Source organism: Triticum dicoccoides, chromosome 3B (assembly GCF_002162155.2).
Source record: "Triticum dicoccoides isolate Atlit2015 ecotype Zavitan chromosome 3B, WEW_v2.0, whole genome shotgun sequence".
Taxonomy (NCBI): domain Eukaryota; kingdom Viridiplantae; phylum Streptophyta; class Magnoliopsida; order Poales; family Poaceae; genus Triticum; species Triticum dicoccoides.
The window spans coordinates 862,859,202-862,876,083 of record NC_041385.1 but is presented as its reverse complement, the minus strand read 5'-3'; the positions used below and the strand labels follow the sequence as shown (position 1 = coordinate 862,876,083).

General features: G+C 47.2%; 1 pseudogene; it reads right to left on the bottom strand.

The window, feature by feature from the left end:
* Positions 1–6,610: 6,610 nt before the first annotated feature.
* On the bottom strand, positions 6,611–7,846 carry LOC119282767 (annotated as a pseudogene).
* Positions 7,847–16,882: the final 9,036 nt, after the last annotated feature.

Sequence of the window (16,882 nt, the reverse complement as noted above, 5' to 3'; positions counted from 1 at the left end):
CGACGGTGACGGCGGGGTGCGGCGCGGGGCGGTGAGGTGCGGCGCGGGGACGGGCAGGGGCGGGGCGGGGCAGCACGGCGACGGGCAAGGGCGGGGCGGGGGGGCGACGGCTACGGCGAGCCGGAGACGGACGGGCAGCCTGGCGGTGTCAGGGCGGGGAAGAACGAACTGGACAAAATTTTGGCAAGTGCCAGATATAAAGGCAGATCATTGGTCTTGGTTCGTGGCACCAACCGGGACCAAAGACCTCTTTTCAGCAGCCCAAAGGGCGGGAAGCAGAGACCTTTGGTCCCGGTTGGTGCCGCAAACCGGGACAAAAGAGAGGCATTGGTCCCGGTTTGTGCCACCAACCTGTACCAATGCACCCCTTTAGTCCCGGTTCGTGCCAGCAACCGGGACTGAAGGCCTTGCGCTGGCACGATGCAGTGGGATGTTTAGTCCCACCTTGCTAGTTGAGGAGCGGCCGCACCTGTTTATAAGTGCAACTCTGCCCCTCCCATTTGAACTCCTCACTATTGCAGGCCTACTGGCCTAAACTTGTGTTTCTGCCTGTGGGCCTACTGGGTAGTCTGCGGGCCTGAATCCTGGCCCAATAAGGTTTCTAGTCGTATTCAGGCCGTGGTGGCCCAGTAGGTGGCAAATTTTTATTTTTCTCTTTTTTTTGTTTTCTTTTTTGCTTTATTTATTTTATGATAATTCTTTTTGCTATTAAAGTTTGTAACAAAATTCTAATTACTTATTTATTTTCTTTTATGATAATTCTTTTTGCTTTTAATGTTTTGAACAGAATTATAATTACTTATTTATTTTCTTTTATGATAATTCTTTTTGCTATGAAAGTTTGTAACAAAATTTTATATAATTTTAGTTTCAATAATACTAGAGGTTTATAAAAGCGTTTTAGTTGATTCCTTCAGTACCAGTTCTAAGGCTGTTACAAAGTCATTTTATTTGGTACAGGTTTTAAGGCGACCTTTTAGTACCGATTCGTGGCATGAACCGGTAAAAGAGTTTTTTAGTTGATTCTTGCTGCAGCTGCTTTTTAGTCCCACCTCGCCAAGCGAGAGGCACTCGCAGCGGCTTATAAGCCCTGAGTGCAGAGACGGTGCAGAAGAGGCTCAATGCTAACCTGCACGTTGCTTAGCTTCGAGCCTTGAGGAATAGGGTAGACTGCACGGAGCTATGTGGAGTGCAGTTTACACTATTCCGAAAGGCTTGAAGCTAATTAACGAGCATTGCGCCTCTTTTTTATTTTTAATGACTTATTACAACTCAAAAATAAATAGAAAAAATAAATATAGCAGAAAAGAAAAAAAACTATATAAAAAACTACTCAACGAGGACCAACCCTTTAGTCCCGGTTGGTGGCACGAACCGGGACTAAAGGGCAGCCTTTGGTCCCGGTTCAAGCCACCAACCGGGACCAATGGTGGTGGGCCAGGAGCGAGGCCCATTGGTCCTAGTTCGTCCCACCAACCGGGACCAAAAGGTCCAGACGAACCGGGACCAATGGCCCACGTGGCCCGACCGGCCCCCGGGGCTCATGAACCGGGTCCAATGCCAGCATTGGTCCCGGTTCTGGACTGAACCGAGACTAATGGGCTGACCCGGTCTGGACCATTGCCCCCTTTTCTACTAGTGTGAACTTTGCAAACGTTAGGTGAACTTTGCAAACGTTAATGGGCGTGCACAACTCAACTCAACATTTTCACCATGAAAATCAAAATCTTGATCAAAGATGTTTTCATCACACTCATCCTCTGCAAGTACTGAAAATAGAGGTAACAGATAGTATAGTAGCAAGAAAATTCGTAACAAGTAACAAGTAGCACTAGTAACAAAGGTGCAGTAAGGTGACCAAATCCTTTTTGTAATTGAGGACAAACCGGAGAGTTATCTGATAATAAGCAAAGTGTTCCCAAAGACACATGGGAATTACCGTCTAGTCACTTTCATGATGTTTAGTATATTCGCGTTCGCTACTTTGACAATTTCATATGTGGGTGGACCGGTGAGGGTGTCATGGACTAAGGGGTCCTCGGGCAGCCGTCCTATCTGTCATGGGCCGGCTGGTGGGCCGCTCTTAATTCATTAAAGGAAGGCCGGACTACAGTCGACCCTGTGATGGAAGGAAACCTTCGAAGACTTGGCGTATCCTCCACGTTTGGTAGCGAAACCAACATGTTTATCCCCTAATGGAGACCAACCATGTGTATCCCTAGGTACCCCTGGTGTCTATATAAACCACAGGGTTTATCCCGTAGGTGGGAGAACCATTATCGCCATACCCACCTAGGGTTTAGTTCATCTGATCTCGTGGTAGATCAACTCTGTAATTGGAATACAAACACATCAATACAATCAACAGGACGTAGTGTTTTACCTCCTCGAGAGGTCCCGAACCTGGGTAAACGTTGTCTCTATGTTCCCTGTTACCCATCAATCTAGGATCCACACCTCGGGACCCCCTACATGAGATCTGTCGGGTTTGATGCTGACATTTTGGTGCTTTCATTGAGGGTTCTGCTGTAGGATCATCAAATGATCGATGGCTCGCTTAGTAAGTGCTGATGTCATCCGTACCGGGGATGTCTTCATGCCCAGCTATCTCTTCATGTTTGGCAGCATCGTTCTACATGCCAACCCAACCGGTCACCTTGACCAGATCGATAGTTTCACTCTTGAGTAGGAAATCTGTTTCGGCAACCTGGAGTTTGTCGTCGATGTTCGGGGCGATCTCATCTTAACTGGGTTCTCAGCTTTACCTAAGGGGGCCAGCAATCCCCTCAATTTCGGACCATCTCCAAGATCCCACTTCGGTTCAGCTTCTATCTCAGATATGGCTTTGAGCTCGGATCTGATCTCAGCGTCCGAGGACCAAGGGCCAGCCTTGGCAGAAGGCACCCCCTATGCAAGCATACCGGAGGTTAACTCCCAAGGACTTCAGAGGATGAATCTGGCTGACCTCTTGCTGTTAGATGAGACATTAGATCAGATCCAGACGATGACATCAGACACAAGTTTGCTGAGTTCCACGATAGAATGAAGTCGGTAAAGCGCTGGCACAAATTTGCTAAGTTGGACTCGATGTTACTGCTGAAGTTACTCCCACTTTGGTTAGTCTCAGGCGCAATAGTGCCAGATGCCGCTAGATCGGCGCCCACAGGCATATCCTCCTTGTGCACCACGCCGCCGGGATACACAGGAGATTGTTGTTGCTGCATAAAATCACGGTTTGGAGAGCTGATTTTCTCACCGCTATCTCCATCATGGTTAGAGCTATTAAACAAATGATCATCAACATGATATTCACCCCCTTGATAAGTAGGATTTAATAGCTCCAGAGATAAGAAAATTATTTCAGCACGTAGGCGAGCACCGGCATTGTCGTTGAGAGCAGAAAAAGGAAAAGTATTTTCATCAAATACAACATCCCTAGAGATGTATATTCGGCCAGTGAATATGTCAAGGCACTTGAAGCCTTTGTGAAGGTTGCTATACCCAAGGAAAGCACATTTCTTGGACCGCAATGCGAGATTGTGTTTATTGTAGGGTCGAAGATTGGGCCAGCAAGCACACCCAAAGATTCGAAGAATAGTGTAGTTGGGTTTTTCATGAAACAACCGTTCAAAGGGTGTCCCAAAGTTGATAACCTTGCTAGGAGTTCGGTTTATCAAGTATGTTGCAGCAATAAAAGCTTCATCCCAAGATTTAAGGGACATGGAAGCTTGAGCAAGAAGAGACAAGCCTACTTTGACAATATGTCGATGTTTCTCTCTGCTCAACCATTTTGTTGGTGATCATGAGGGCCCGAGACCTGATGTGATATGCTTATCTTGGTGAAAAGGGAGTTTAATATTTCATACTCCCCTCTCGAATCTGTTTGAAGAGCAAAAATTGTACGGTCAAATTGTCGTTCTACAAGATTATAAAAGTCAAGAAATTTCTAGAACACCTCAGACTTGTGTTTGATTAGATAGATCCATGTGAATTTATTAAAGTCATCTATGAAACTCACATAGTATTTTTTATTCTTCCTACTGTTACAAAAGCAGGACCCCAAACATCACAAAACACAAGTTCTAAAGTAAATTTTGATTCACTTATTGACTTTGGATAAGGAGGTTGGAAACTTTTGCCTTTCTGGCAGGCGTCACATACAAAATCATTATTGAAGGACATAGCACATGGGAGTTTATTCTCACTAATGTCTTTGCTAACACTATCAGAAGACGGATGCACTAGACGTCAGTGCCACACCTATCCAAGAATAGCTTAGTAGCACTTAGCACTTGTTCTTGACGTTGGATCCGGTGTGCCTAACTGGATAGAGACCTCTCCTACCCTTTCCTTGAAGGAGTGCCTTTCTTGTTCCCTATTCCTTTAAAAAATAAGAATAGGGATGAATTTAAACAAAAGAGTTATAATCAATGGCAAGACAACTAGCAGAGATTAGAATTTTGTTGGCTTCGAGTACATGGAGAATATAATTCAAATGAAGATCACGATCTAGGGTGTGAATGGCAGAATGATCAATGTGTTCAATAGCCATACCTAAACCGCTTGCATTATGAATCGGCTCATTTCCGGTGTAGCGATCACGCACAGTCAGCTTCTCTAGGTCGCTCGTCATGTGGTCGGTGCCGTCACTGTCAAGGTACTAGTTGGTACCCACCCCATATCGTGGAGAGGCGAGATTTGCTGATTTCTCCTCTACCCCTTGATAGGACTCGTCATAGCGCTTCCGGCACTTCCAGGCTGGGTGGCCCATTTTACCGCAGATCTGGCTCTGGACCCTGGGGGTAGAGGCATGGTTGGTGTAGTTGCCCCCGCCGCCACTGCTGTGTCCGCCACCGCCACAACCGCCTGGCTTGGAGTAGCCTCATCCACTGCGGTCACCACTGTTCCCGCCTTGCATGTGGCCGCGGTCATCACTCCTGCCGTCGTTTATGGTGAAGCGGCCTCGAGTGGCAGCATTGGCAGAGGACTGCGATCCTCCACCATGGAGATTCATCCTCGTCTCCAAGCTAAGCAGCTGCGAGAACAGCTCGGTCACGGTGTCCGATTCCACCTGGGAGCACGTGGCAAAGACCACAGGATCAAAGTCCTCGTCTAGTCCTGCCAGGATGTAGGAGACGATATCTTCTTTGTCCATCTTCCTCCCTGTAGCGATCAACTCGTTGCAGAGGGACCTAACCGTCCCGACGTAGTCGGTGATGTAGGAACTGCCCTTCTGCAGATTGGCGAGGGCAATTTTGGTGTTGGTGGTGTGAGCACGGGTATGAGAGGCAATCATCCCCTCCAACATGTTCTAAAGGTCTGCCGAGGTGTGGCAGGATGCAACCTGGACGGCCATCTCACGAGCAAGTGTCGTCAGAAGATAGGAGAAGACTTGTTGATATCACGCATACCAGGTTTGGAGGACAGGGTTTGCTGCCTTCGTTGCGGACTTGCCATCAGACAAGGTCACATCGATTTCCCTCTATGGCGGCGGCTGGTTGACGTCGAAGTACCTCTCCATCTGCGCTCGCCGAATGGCGGAGAGCAACGTCGCCCGCCACAGCGCCTCATTGCCCTTGGTGAGCTTCTCGGTGGTGGCATGAAAAAATGGAGAGGAGGGGAAGGAACTTGAAGACATCGCCATGGATGGTTTTGAGGAAAGCTCTGATTACCATATGAGAAAACGAAGGGTATGCAGTTCTACAGGGACATAGTTTTTATATAGCACAGAAAGATTACAGAGGGCACATGTTACTGCTAGGCTTTTCCCCTACTCCAATGTATACATAGATAAGATAAGCTCTAGCCCAACAACCTGCTGTATGTAGATTACACGCACACATACACAGTCATGACAACACGCCATGTTACACCCTATACATGTTTACAAGCCTATCATTTAACACAATGCAACATCCATACCGGTTGTACTACGTTTAGTCCAACACGGTAATAGAATTTGGCTCACACAACTTAACAGTCGTGGTTCCATTAATTCTGAAAATGTGCACGACTGATCCTAGAACATTCCTCCGCTCCCTTCCTTTTTCATGCACTCCATTGATCTCGGTCTACAAGCACAAGCAGCCCACAAACACAAGGCAATCAACCAGTTAGATAGACGATGGATAGGTCGTCGACTGAGATATATTCATCGAAGCATCAATATCAATAGAAGTTCTCAATCAACTAATGACCCAAAAACTTCCATAAGTATTGATCGAATTGACACTCGACAACAGGGCCCACCTGCCAGATTTGCCGAGTTGTTTCTATTAGGAACTGGGTGAACATGAGATTCAGCCAAGTTTAGTTAGTTTGTCGAGTCCTCTTTCATTGGAAATATGAGAACTATTAAGTCTGCCAAGTTGCGTATCACTAGCTACGGAGTTCAATTTTGAATCAAAGTCAGCAGACACAAGTTTGCCAACCTCCACGATAGAATGAACTCGTTAAACTTCCGGAACTCGGCACAAAACCAGATTCTAGTAGTGACATATGCATGTGTTGAATTAAATGTATCCCTTTCAATGCACATGGCACAAATACTTACCAAAGAATCTCGATTCGCAATCATATTTATGCATGCGTACAATTAACGTGGGCGTGATCACAGTGAGCTGCAGTCGGCAGTTTGGAAAGAGAGCTCCTCCTTAGTAAGGTCGTACAGCAAGTGCATGTTCTGCAACTGGAAGTTGCCGATGATGCTCACGCTGCTGGATTCCAGTAATTCTCTGGCGGCAGCACCATGTTCGCTCCGCCACTGAAGTGGAACACCATGGACGGCACAGCCTTTTCCTGCGCCACTGCCACACACAGGTCGATCCTACTGCCGGCTGGTGGCGGCAGGAGGCTCCCGTTTAGCTGCCTCCGGAGCTCCTCTCTCAGAGGCCTATACGCCCCATCGACCAGAACCGAAGTGGGGTTACCGGAGTCGACAAAGACACCGCCGCCGGTGCCGTTTGGTTTCAGATCGAACACCATCGGTGGGATGGAAAGCCTTGTTTGTCCAACGCTTATCCCGATGAGTGGGACATAGTAGAATGGGTACTTTTTAGGGCCTTGCACGAAAGACATGGACATCACAGGGCTGTCGGCGCTAAGGCTCGCCGAGGCGCCGACGAAAAGGTGGCTCCTGGCACCGGGAGTGGCGTTGCTGCGGAGGTAGGGGGTGTGGCAGTAAGAGAACTTGCTGGCACCTATCTGAGAGACGAGCGACAAGGGGCCACGGCCAAGCCCTATGAGGCCCGATGACCCGTCAAGGGACCCTGGAGTGAACTTCAGCGTGTCGACGCAGCCGAACGTGAGCGTCACCGAGCCATGTTCAAAGGCGAAGACCTCCGTGCCGATAGACCCTCTAGCGTCGCCAACGCCGTAGAAGGCCCCGAAAGCGCAGCTGCCATCCCGGTGGCACGAGTGCGCCCGGTTGGCTAGGCACAAGGTGTCATTGCATGGCACGGGGTGGAAGCTGTCCGACTTGGACGTGTTATAGTATGTAGGGCAGGCCCTGCATGACGCAGGATCCTTTGAGGCTGCAGGTGGAGCACTGCGTCCAGATGAGGTCGCTACCGGTGTCGATGAGGGCCTCGGCGCGCTGCGGTGGGTTGCCGATCAGGTACTCGGCAATGTACTGGCTGGTGTTCCAGTGGACCGGTGCGCTCACGTCGACAAAGGACGTCAGGCGCTGCCGGCTGCTGGCCATGGCGCGCTGCACGCGCTCCGCCACTGTGTAGTTCCCCTTGCCATCAACATGGATGAGCTCCATGTGTAGCCCTACGCTACTACACGTAACTATGGTAGCAGCACTCGAGCACAACACAATGATAAGCACCAGCCTTATTTCCATTGTTTCCCTTGTTGGTGTGATGCAAACTCCTTACCATGTTATAGCTTAATTGGTAACCTATGGCCTCCATATATATTCATCTGGATAACATGTGGAAACAAACAAACTGACGGAGGATTGACGTAGTACATTCATAATTTTAATATACACTAGCTAGTAGTATAATCAAATCTAGGGTGCCGGCCTGAACCATGCACGGGATATGGGCGGACTTCCTTATGGCAGCATAGACATAGGACAGTCGTACTACCATTTTCGAAAATTCTACCAGTATAGACACAGATAGGTAGCAGCTGTCGTTACATCGCTCATCTCTCCAAGTGTCAACCTTTACAAGAAGCTTGGATTTTGTCGCCAAATCCTAGTGTGTGTTTTTATCATTTGTTCTCAAGGGTTGCTACACAATTATTTGACGCGGTAAACCTACTGATAGAACATTATGACTTACTAGTATACTTATATATCGTGCTGTCTGTGTTCTTGCATGTAATGATTAATCTAAGAACGCATAGAAAAATTAAGACACAAATACAAATCTATTATCTATGAAAATCCTGAAACATCCAACAATCTATGGGTCTCCAAACTATTTATTACTATTAAAGTTCACTAGCACAAAAGAGTCTCTTTTGACGTTCATTGTGGGTGTTTGTTGGATTTGGTACTAGAAAGCTCATGGAGTCATGATTGCTTCGATATAGCAATGCTTAGAGTAGCATCTTTGATGCCTCGGCCGCCGCCGTCGTCGTCGAAGCATATATACCATCGCAGCATCAATGGAGCAGCCAGGCTGCCGTCGTAGCATCGTCAAAACAGCCGTGCCAACGTGGCAGCACTGCCACGACTGGGAAGCACATTGTCGCACCATCCTTGAAGAAGTTGGGCATTCGTCGGAGCCTCGCCGCGGTCATCGGAGCACGCCGTCATCGAAGCAGCTGGGTTGTCGTCATAGCATCGCCACGGCTGCTAAACCACCTGTCACTGCCGTCAAAGCACATCATCGCAACATCACTGAAACAAATATCTTGCCGCTATAGCATCGCCGCAACCGTCAAAGCGCACCACGACCTCAAAGCATGTCATCGCAACATTGTCGAAGCAGTCAGGCTGCCATCGCGGAACCACCGTGGACGCCAAAGCACGCTGCCGCACCATCGACACAGTCGTCAAAGCACGGCGTCGCAGCATTGCCATGACCGTTCGAAGCACACCACTTTCGCGGTTCATCTCAACATCGGCAAGGTTATTGAAGCACGCAGTAGCAACATCATCAAAGCAGCCGAGTTGCCGTCGTAGCACCGCCATGGTTGTGGAAGCACCTATTACGTCCGTTGAAGCACATCATCGCAACATCATTGAAACTGACATGTTGACGCTATAGCATCGCTGCAACCATCAGAGCACACCACGACCTCAAAAGATGTCGTCACAACATTGTCGAAGTAGCCATGCTGCCATCGTGGCATCGTCGTGGCTGCCAAAGCACGCATTGCGCCATTGCCACAATCATCGAAGCATGTCATCCCGGTGGATGAGGACCGGTGGCGCACCAGGATGATCGCACTCACCGCGCTCGTCGTGACGGCCGTCTGGGCGGCGCTGATGGTGATGGTCGTGTGCGAGTCACCGGAGTGGGTCGTATACTTCTAATCTGGAGACCCACTCTTTGAGTGACACCTGGCAGTACGGATCTCAAAGCAGCAAGGCAGCCTTCGTCTCTGAAAGTCTGAATCCCAGTTGTCAAATCCCGACTACCACTGCCGGCCGCGGGTACAGCCGCACACCTCGATGCCGGCGTCGACTTTTCCCTTGTCACAAGTCACAACACGATGGATGCTTGCTCTCGTCGCTCGCGGCCAACTGCTGGAATGTTGCGAGTCAACGGCTCCTGGAGGCGGAAGCTGCAGCCTGCAGGACGACGCCGATCACGCTCATTCTCCTCCGCGCAACAGCAAAAGCAACGCATGCAAGTAGCGTCCAAATAGTCACGCTGCGTCCATGCACGTTCTGTATGTGCATGCAACAAGCCTTGGATCATTATGTGGACGGAGTACTCATACTCCCTATGTATCCAAAATGTTAAGAGCATCTAAGAATAAAAACAAGATTTAGAAAAAAAATCACACAAAGACAAAGCATGGCCACCACTGCACCGGGGTCTCTTTTGATTACATCACAAACTCTAATGAAAATGCATGGTTAATTTGGCGAGGTTCAAACGTACACAAGTACGTTTCGAGTGAGAGCGACACATGGTGTGCGTGCATGCATTCGTCATGTGAAGAGAAAGATGAAACAATATAAAACATTAATGAATTGCATCCTGCTAGGTGTGTAGTGATATACGTATGACAATGTACATGGATATCTCATGGTTTAGCTATATATTTGGCTGGCATATATATAGTCCATCAGAATGAGTATCCCATTGTCCGAGTCCAGGCAAGTATCAAGCCTTCTCAGGGCACTTGCAATGTGGACTGTCGGATTGTGTGTCCAAACATATCCCAGCCGTTGGATCTTAAGACGAAATGATCCTGACCGTTGGATCGAGTCTGATATGACTAGCAATAAATAGTGCCTCGTTTTTACACTCTTGCTGCCTCTGTGTATCACAGTGACATACGGGGCCTGGCCAGGGTGGGCTCCAGCCTCCGGTGACTGCGGAGGGTGGTGCACCGGTGCTTGCCCTTGTCTGTAGGAAGGGTGTGCCACCGCCTATAGATTTGGGTTACCATCGAGGCCATTTTCGCCATTCGATGTGTATGCCCTTGTGTGGCTCTTTGTGGGTGGAGGGGCTGCGTGTAAGGCGAAGAGGGCATCCAATTGGGTGAACCCTAGCCTCCGTCCCGTCGCGTCCCTCCCACTGAATCTCCCACCGCTGAGCTCGAACAATTCCCCACAATCCCTTGACCCCCGACCTGCAGCGAACGACCACCTCCTACGTCACCACTCCATCCCTTCCGCCGGCGACCCCCACTACCTCGCCGTCTTGCTGGATCAAGAAGTCGAGGACGTCACCGAGCTGAACGTGTGGTGAACGCGGAGGTGCCGTACGCTTAGTGCTTGGTCGGTTGGATCGTGAAGTTGTTTGACGACATCAACCGCGTTGTTGTAACGCTTCCGCTTACGGTCTACGAGGGTACATAGACACACTCCCCCTCTCGTAGCTATGCATCTCCATTGATAGATCTTGCGTGTGCGTAGAATTTTTTTTGTTTTCCATGCAACATTCGCGAACACATCCCGCAAAATAGTGCTGATGAAATACACAGACCGCTGCACTAACCTCTTGCCGGGGGCCTTTGGTTCTCGGGCTTCAGCGGCTGCGGTTGTCTCCAGTAGACCTACTTCTGGTACTTCTTCTTGCTCCCGCTCAACCACCAAGGCCCTGCACACCACTTGAGTCGTTGCAGCGATGTACAACTATAAGGGTTCGCGTGGCTGAGGCGTGACAGGGATTGGCGGGGAGGCAAGATATTTTTTTAGACTTTGGAGGGCACCTTCTGCTTCTGGTGTCCATTCCATGGGACCAGTCTTCTTCAAGATCTTGAAAAATAGGAGTGCTTTTTCCGCCAACCGAGAGATAAATCTCCCGAGGGCAGTGATGCATCCGTTCAGACGCTGGACGTCCTTTATGCACTTAGGGGCCTGCTTCTGCTCGATCTCCTGAATCTTATCCGGGTTTACCTCGATACCCCCATGGGATACCAACAACCCAAGGAGCTTACTGGAAGGCACCCCGAACACGCATTTTTCCGGATTGAGCTTCAACTGCATCTTATTGAGGTTGTCGAAAGTTTCCCGCAAATCTTCGATGAGCGTGTTGAAGATCTTGGTCTTCACAACTATATCATCCATATATGCTTCAACGTTGCAGTGCAATTGGGAGCCAAAGCCGATCTGAATAGCCCTCTGAAAGGTGGACCCAGTATTCTTCAACCCAAAACGCATGCAGGTATAACAATATGTACTGCAAGGGGCGATGAATGTGGTCTTCTCTTCATCTTCTACATCCATCTTAATCTGATGATACCCGGTATACGCTTCCAGGAATGATAACCGGTCGCACTCGGCAGTCGAATCTACAATTTTATCAATACGAGGAAGGGGAAATGGATTTTTTGTACAAACATCAGTGACATCGCCATAGTCAATACAGAGTCTCTTTTTCCCATTAGCCTTAGGCACCACTATAGGGTTGGCAAGCCAAGTCGGATGCCATACTTCTCGGATAAAACCAGCCTTTATCAACTTTGCAATTTCCCCGGCGATGAACTCCTGCCGGTCTTGTGCCTGTCATCAAACCTTTTGCTTGACGGGCTTGGCGCCCGATTTTTCCGCAAGTTTGTGCTCAATCACCTCTCTGGGGACCCCGGGGAGAACAGAAGGCTCCCACACGAAGAGGCTGATATTCTCCCGGAGAACGATGAGCGCACTTTCCTATTTGTCAGAGAAGCCAACACCGATGGAGACGGTCTGGCTGCCATCCTCCGAGATAGGCACTTGTTTGGTCTCAGCTGCCGGGGCGAGATGGCTAGCTTTTACTTTTTTTAGTTGTAGGTGGGGCGGCCTCCCCATCGCGCTTGCTGCACAATTTGGAGTGCTTCTTGCCAGACAGACCCGTTTTGCACTTCTCGGATTCCTCCCCAATAGCACTGGGCCTAGTGGGGGAGGATTAGCCAGTTGTTGTGGGTGCCGCCACAGCACTCGGCGTCGATGCCGCCACCGTTCCTCTTGCAGCCGCTGCCTTCTTAGCTTCTATTTGCAACCAGCATATGACATCCTTCAGATCGCCATGCAGAGTGATGACTTCATTGGGTCCCGAAATCTTGACAATGTTGTACAACCCATGGTACAGGGAGGCAAACTTTCCGATAGTAGGCCTACCTAGCAAACCATTGTAGGGTAGTGGGGTATCGGCGACATCGAATACAAGGGCCTCCGTCCGGAAGTTATCAGGGCCCCCAAATGTGACAGGGAGCGCCACTTTCCCAAGGGGTTCCATTTCAGTCCCGCCAACACCGCAAAATCCCACGGATGGAGACAATTGGCTACGAGGGATCTGCATTTGCTCAAAGGCCCGCAAGGAAAAGAGGTTGATCCGGCTTCCCGGGTCGTACATCATCTTGCTGACTCGGACGTTGTTGATGGTTGGCGACAGGAGAGTGGGCGGCAGACCCACGTCTTCCGGAAGGTGGGTAGGATGATCCCTGCCATCTATGACAAGGGGGACGTCCGCCCACTTGGACCGCGGTCGCCGGTCAATTGTGGGATGGACAGCCAGGATCAATTGTGGGACCGGACCATGTTTTTGCCCAGTTTTCATGTACACGAGCAATGTCGGGTGTACATGGGCAACATCGGGTTACCGATACACGTTTTTGCCCGAAAGTCCATTTTACACGATTGTTGCACGGCGCTTAGTTTTTTGGCAAAAATCACTAGCGCGGACCATGTTTTTGCCCAGTTTTCATGTACACGGGCAACGTTGGGTTACCGATACACGTTTTTGCCTGAATGTTCGTTTTACACGTTGTTGCCCGGCGCTTAGCTTTTTGGCCAAAATCACTAGCACGGACCATGTTTTCGGACAGTTTTCATGTACACGGGCAACGTCGGGTTACCGATACACGTTTTTACCCAAAATTCTGTTTTACATTTCTTTGCCCGGCGCTTAGCTTTTTGGCCATGATTGTGAAGCCAATTGACGAAGCAGTGCCGCCCGACTACTAAGACGGAGTTACAATCTTTGCTTGGCAAGATTAATTTTATCAGAAGGTTTATTTCAAATTTGTCGGAAAGGGTTCTGCCGTTTTCTCCCTTGTTAAAGTTAAAAAATGATCAAGAATTTAGATGGGGTGACGTACAACAGAAGTCGTTTGAGGTGATAAAAGAATATATGAAGCGTCCACCCGTGCTGGTTCCTCCTCGGCAGGGTAAGCCTTTTAAGTTATACGTATCGGCCGATGACAAATCAATTGGATCGGCCTTAATGCAAGAGTTTGAAGGAAAGGAGCGAGTGGTTTTCTAGCTGAGTAGGAGACTTCTAGATCCAGAAACGATATATTCTCCTACCGAAAAGTTATGCTTATGCCTATATTTCTCTTGCACCAAGTTGCGGCATTACTTATTATCGTCCGAGTGTACGGTTGTTTCCAAGGCTGATGTGATCAAGCACATGTTATCGATGCCAATACTAAATGGGAGAGTGGGAAAGTGGATTCTCGTGTTATCACAATTTGACTTGAGGTACGAATCGGCTAATGCAGTCAAAGGGCAAGTAATAGCCGATTTCGTCACCCAGCATCATAAGCCTAGCATTAATTATGTAGATCCGGTACCTTGGACGTTATTCTTCGATGGATCATCATGAAAGCATGGTGGTGGCATTGGTATTGTTATTATTCCACCTCAGGCGCAAATTTTGAGTTTGCTTTTCCAACCGAACCAATGATTACCAACAATCAAGCAAAGTACGAAGCTGTTCTCAAGGGGATTCAACTTCTTCATGAAATAAAGGCCGAAGCAATTGAAATATGTGGAGACTCACAGTTATTATTAGTCAGTTGATCGGCATGTATGAGTGCAAAGAAGATACTTTGAGAGGATATTATGACGAGTGCCAAAGGTTGCTCAAGGAATTTCCTCATGTCTCATTTGAACATATTCCGGGAGTTCATAATCAAGAAGCTAACCGTTTGGCTCAAAGTGATTCAGGTTATCGGGTGATTCAAGAAATCTTGAGTAGTGAAACCTCAAATAGTGACTGGAGAGTTGAAAAAGCCGACTCTCTTTGGAATCCGTCACAGAAAGTTACCAGAAAACTAAGGTATAAATTGACTAAGTATGTTTTACAGGATGATCAGCTGTGCTACATAACAATTGATGGGGCATTGCTCAAATGCCTGAATCAAGAAGAAGCTAAGGTGTTGATGGGCGAAGTGCATGAAGGGATATGTGGAGCTCATCAATCGGCTTGTACGATAAAATGGATCATTTGCAGAATTGGATATTTTTGGCCAATAAAATTGGAGGACTGTTTTGAATATTACAAGGGGTGCCAAGACTGTCAACGTTTTGGTAATATTCAGAAATCGCCTGCATTGGCCATAAACCCAATTATCAAGCCATGGCCATTTTGGGGCTGGGGAATTGATTTGATTGGCCAGATTTTTCCACCCTCAAGCAAAGGATACCCCTTCGCTGAGTATGCATGTCTAGAATTTAACCGACCTCTCGAGCACAATTTCACATCTCGAGGCCTTCTCAATCTTGTCGTCTTCCTTGTGATTACCAATTATCACATTTTTCCAGCAGTAGATTCAGCTTGATTGGACAAGACCGAGGCAACAAGATTCTTCAATTCCAAAGTATTGACTAGGTAGGACAATGTACCGATCTAGATCCCTCAAAGACTCAATCATCCTTCATTAATGGCTGATTGGACTTACTGCCAAAAGTCATGGCAATTATTAGTAGTATAAGAAGCAAAATTATACCATTCACAATATGCATGGTGCTTCAATTCATTGAGTGGTATGTGTCTGTTTTTTCAATCTCTCATAAAATTGATCGCACTTGGATACATGAAATGCAAATTCTATCTCCTCTTGCTAATTCTTGTGAATCGGCTAGAGGGAAGAGTAAGCAACTGATTTGGCTTGTGTTGACCAAAAAAATTCGGCAATAAAACAATCTTTAGTTTCAAGGTCCGGGCTATCAGATTACTCACTAGCATACATGTTAGCATAATGTGAGTTATGAGCACTGTTAGCCTAAATAGTTGTTTAGTCCATTTACACACTATTTAAATTACACGATAGTACGTTGTTTCCATTTAATTAGTTGTTTATCCCATTTAAATTGGCCATTATTTTTCCTGTTTAAGTGGCTGTTTAGCTCAAACAATGGCTAAATAGCTACTGACCGATTGTTTACCGTTTATAGTTTAGGATAATATTTCTTATGAGATTCTCCAATATTACTTCGGCTTTCATTGACCAAAGCTTTTTGCAAGAATTGAGTAATACTGAGAAACTCAAAGTGCTCTAGCTTTTCTTTTTACAACAAAAGTCAAATCAACAAGATCTTTTCTTTCTCAAAAAAAACAAGATCTTTTCTAAAAATTGTCAAATTAAAATATATGGGTTTAATATCTCTTTTTTGATGTAATCAAGGACGAACTCACCATGCTCTTGCTACCGAGCAGTTGACTGGATGAGTGGTAAGCCGAGGAGAAGTTTACAACATGTAGACATGTGCAAGTATGTAGAGGAGAAATTTAGCTGCTCCAAAAGCTCACCAAGAAATTAATAATTTGAAGCGAGACAAAAGGATCAATCAGACTAATAATTACAAGAATGTTCGGGTAATTAATTCATAGCATGCCTAAAAATTAAAGTACATGAGATTATATATACACGATTATATATTCACCTACGATCCTCCGTCGGCCAGGGGACAGGCATCTATGAGGCTAGTCATAACGGGAGTAACATAAGTAGTAGCATAGATGCCACATAAGCAAAAAAAAATGATGTGTCATGTAATTAAAGAGGAGAGAGACAAATAGAGTAACATACTCCCTCCGTCACGGTTTAGAAGACGCACTTGAAAATTCTCTGGGACCTAGGTGGTTATCTATTGGCTGTGAGATGGGCTAAAAAATAGCATTCACACTACGCATGCATATAGGAATAGTATATCGAAGTACTACTTAGCTACTAGAAATAAATGCAATGCGCCCTAAACCTTGTCTATTGTGGAAACACACGCAAATTTAACTGTGCCTTCTAAACTGTGACGGAGGGAGTAATATGTTACCATAACATAGCGGTTCCCAATACAAAATGAGTCTACAAAGCAATAAATGAAGACATGTATGTTACTACACCTATGACACTTCCCACTATGAAGGTAGTAACATGGACTAGTAACATATGTATGTCACTAGTCTAAGTTACTCCCCACTATGACCAGCCTGACTATTTCTATTTGGGAATTAATTAAAAGCACGGATTATTATTCTTCTAG